Below are 4,187 nucleotides of genomic sequence, written 5' to 3'. Positions count from 1 at the left end.
CTACCCTGGCCTTCTTCTGAGGCCCATTGGCATGAAAGATGCTTCTCCATCCCTTCACTTTCAGTCTGGGTGTATCCTTAAGTTCAAAATGGGTCTCTTGGATACAACATATGGAGGGGTCCTGTCGTTTTATCCAATCTGCAACCCCGTGTTGTTTTATGAGCGCATTTAGGCCATTCACATTGAGAGTGATTATTGAGAGATAGGTTGTGATTGACATCGTGTTACCTTTGAAGTCTTTCTGTCTGTAGATTGTTTCTATATTTCTGTTCAATGATATTCTTGGGATTTTTTTCTCTTTTATAGGACCCCCTTAATATTTCCTGCAGTGTTGGCTTGGTGGTCGCATAGTCTTTTACCCTTGCCGCTCTTGGAATCTCTTTATCTCTCCATCCATTTTGAATGTCAGTCTTGCTGGATAAAGTATTCTTGGCTGCATTTTCTTCTCATTTAATACTCTGAATATATTTTGCCAGCCCTTCCTGGCTTGCCAGGTCTCTGTGGATAGGTCTGACGTTATTCTAATGGCCTTTCCTCTGTGTGTAAGGAGCTTCTTTGTCCTAGCTGCTTTTAAGAGGGTCTCTCTTGAAACAGAATTCCTCATTTTAACTATAAGGTGTCGTGGGGACTTTCGAGAATCTAAAATCTTGGGAGGAAATCTTTCTGCCTCTAGTACATGAACGTTGTTTCCATTCGTGAGATTGGGAAAATTTTCATAGACAACTTCTTCCACTATATCTTCTAGACTTCTTTCTTTTTCCTCCCCTTCAGGGATTCCAATAATTCTGACGTTGGAATGTTTCATGGCATCATTTATTTCCCTGATTCTGTTTTCGTGGCTTCTGAGCTGTTTGTTCCAGGCTTCCTCCTGATCCTTTCTCTCTATCTGTTTGTCCTCCAGATCACTAATTCTATCTTCTGTCTCAGTTACCCTAGCTTTTAGAGAATTTAATTAGATTGGAACTAATTGAGAGCATTTTGAACATCATCCCTGGTGGCTTTCAGTTCTGCCCTAACATTGTGAGCATCATCCCTGGTGGCTTTCAGTTCTGCCCTAATCAATTCTGTTTGGTCATCCATGGCTTTCTCCAACCTAGCTATTGCCTGGATAATTGTTAGTCTGAATTCCTTTTCTGACATATTGTCTATATCGATAGCCATTAGCTCTCTTGCTGAAGGTCCATCCTCTGTATTTTTCTTCTGTTGGGTATTCCTCCTCCTAGTCATTTTGGTAAGAGATGACTGAACAGATGCAGCTGGATTTATCGATTGTGGTGCAGTCAAGGTGCACCCTGGAACACTTCTGTGCAATCAGGGATCCCCACCCAAATGGGAGAAAAAAGAAAAGAAAAAGAAATAGCGAAGAAGAAAGAAAAAAAAGGAAAAGAAAAAGGAAAAAATATATATAGAGAGAGACGGAAAAAAAGGGAAGATAAAAGAGAAGGCTCAGTCCATAAGAGACTATGGACTCTGAAAAACAACCTGAGGGTTTTGAAGGGACAGGGGTGGGAGGTTGGGGCAACCTGAGGGTTTTGAAGGGTCAGGGGTGGGAGGTTGGGGGAACAGGTGGTGGGTAATGGGGAGGGCACGTTTTGCATGGAGCACTGGGTGTTGTGCAAAAAGAATGAATACTGTTACGCTGAAAAAATAAATAAAATGGGGAAAAAAGAGAGAAGGCTCAGTCCAAATGGGCCCCAAGGTAAGTTTTATGAAGTATACAAACAAAAACAGACAAAAAAAAGATTGATAAAAGTATATAAGAGAAAAAAAATGTGTATATATATATAAGCAAAAAGAGGGAAGAACCTCATCAGAAAGAACCCCAAGTATAATATTTATATACTATCAGGACAAGCACAAATTCCCAGAAACACTGGCAGAAGGAAAAATTGGGAGAGTGGTTATAAATTCTCAGTGTGGGCGAGGAAGGTTATTTTGATTCTTCCTGGATGTATCTTGATGTTTTTGTTAAGGGACTCAACTTTCCTAAGTTACAGGGGGATTAGAAACTGGTTTGTCTATAGGGGTAGCATTGATTGGGGAAAGGGGATTACCTTGAAGTTTAACTCTATATGTATAGTAGAAAATAAAAATTAAAAAAGAGTAAACTAGACTAAACTAAGTTAAAATTAAAAAAAGAATTTTAAAAAATTAGAAAAGCAAAAAAGAAACACGGGTGTATGTATCAAAAAGTTCAGGTTAGAAGGTTATTAAGGAATTTGATGTACTGGACATCTCAGTGTAATGGTAAATAGGTTAAAAAATTACCTGTATGTATTAAAAAAAAGAACCAGAATATTGGTAAAGAGTTAAATATAAAAGATGTATTTATGAAGTAGTGGTGGTTGTTCTCTTGTAGTCTTCTTTCTTTTTTTTCTTTTTTTCTTTCTTCCTGGTTGGTCTTCTGGGGGAGGGGCCTGCCACGTGTTTTCAGACAATGATGTTCCCTGAGTTAGGTCCTCCCGCTCCCCTCAAGGGGGTGGGCTCTGAGGAAACTGTTTTTTTCAGGCTTTTGTTCTCTGGGGGATTTTATGTTCTTTCATCTGTTTTTTCTTGCCTTGACAGCTTTTGATGGTTTCTGGAGTTTTAGAGGAGAGCAAACTGCACCCAGACCTCCCTCTCAGAGAGAAGCCTCAGAATGTTCTGCAGAGCTGCTGGCAGAGTCGGTTCTGAGTCATGGTCCCTGGGGATGCAGGAGCTCCTTGTTGTACCCAATACCAGGGCAGCGGCGGCTGTCTGGGCAGCTCCAGACCACCAGAGAGGTTCCAAGCAGAGATCACACACTGGGATTTTCCCGCTGTTCTGGGCTGGCAATGTCTGGTTTTTCTGGATGCCAGAGCTCCAGGCTAACGCCTATGAGCACCTCTCCCAAGGGAGGGTGTGGGACGCGCATGTTTCAGGATTGCCGTCTGGCCTGGCTCCCAGCCCCAATGGGAGCCGGGCCCCACTCATTCTCGGGCGCACTGGCATTCAGGCGCACTGGTGGCTCAGGGAGGGAGACCTGATTTCTCCGCTGCACTCTCTCTGACTCAGCACCAGGGGAGGCTGTCCTGGGTCCAGGGACTTAAGTCCCTGTCCCTAACCGCACAGATTCCCACTATTTCCCCCTGCGATCCTTTGCTCTTTGTTTTTTGAGTGCTTTCAACCAGACTCCAAGTTAATGCTGGTCCCCAGATGCAGGGCACTCTCGTATTAGGGTATTACTTTCCAATCGGTCACCTCTGGTGTCTCCCTCCCCCTTTTGTTTATCTTCCGATATCAGTCCGATGTTCCCACTCTGCTTTACCTGCCACTGGCATCTTCTGCTCCTGTAGAGATCCAGACATGTATAATTCTGATCTCAGGCTGATTTCATGGGTGGTTGGAGTTCCCTGGTAGGTAATCAGCTCACTTTAGGGTACCAGCTTTTTATCCTGACACTTTGCGGAATTGCTGAATGAGTTTTAAAAATTTGTGATGAAGTCTTTCATGTTTTCCACAGAAACTATTATATAATCTGCAAAGAGAGAATTTGACTTCTTTACCAATTTGAATCCTATTTATTTGTTTATTCATTCATTCATCTTGTTTTCTTATTGCTGAAGTTAAGACCTCTAGTACTATGTTGAATAAGAGTGTTGAGAATGGGCATGCCTATCCTGTTTCTGAACTTAAGGGAAAATCTCTCAGTTTTTCTCCATTGAGAATGATATTAGCTGTGGGCTTTTCATAGATGGTTTTATGATATTGAGCTATGTCCCCCTATCACTATACTTTGAAGAGCTTTAATCAAGAAAGAATCCTGAAGGGATGCCTGAGTGGCTGTGTTGGTTAACCATCTGCTTTTAGGTCATGTCATGATCCCAGGGCCCTGTAATTGAGTTCTACATCTGGCTCCTTACTCAGTGGGGAGCCTGTCTGTCCCTCTGCCTGATTCTTCCCTTACTTGTGCTCTCTTTCTCTCTCTCTCTCTGACAAATAAATACATAAATTCTTAAAAAGAGAGAGAGAACAAACAGTGGATTTTGTCAAATGCTTTTTCTGTATCAATCGAGAGGATCATATGGTTCTTGTCTTTTCTTTTGTTAATGTATCCGGGGCGGGGTGGGGGGGCAATACCTAGTTGTGGCAAATAATCTTTTTAATGTACTTTTGGATCCTATTGGCTAGAATCTTGTCGAGTATTTTGACATCCATGTTTATTAGGG

Source organism: Meles meles, chromosome 8, assembly GCF_922984935.1.
Source record: "Meles meles chromosome 8, mMelMel3.1 paternal haplotype, whole genome shotgun sequence".
Classification (NCBI taxonomy): Eukaryota; Metazoa; Chordata; class Mammalia; order Carnivora; family Mustelidae; genus Meles; species Meles meles.
This window is presented reverse-complemented; position numbering follows the sequence as displayed.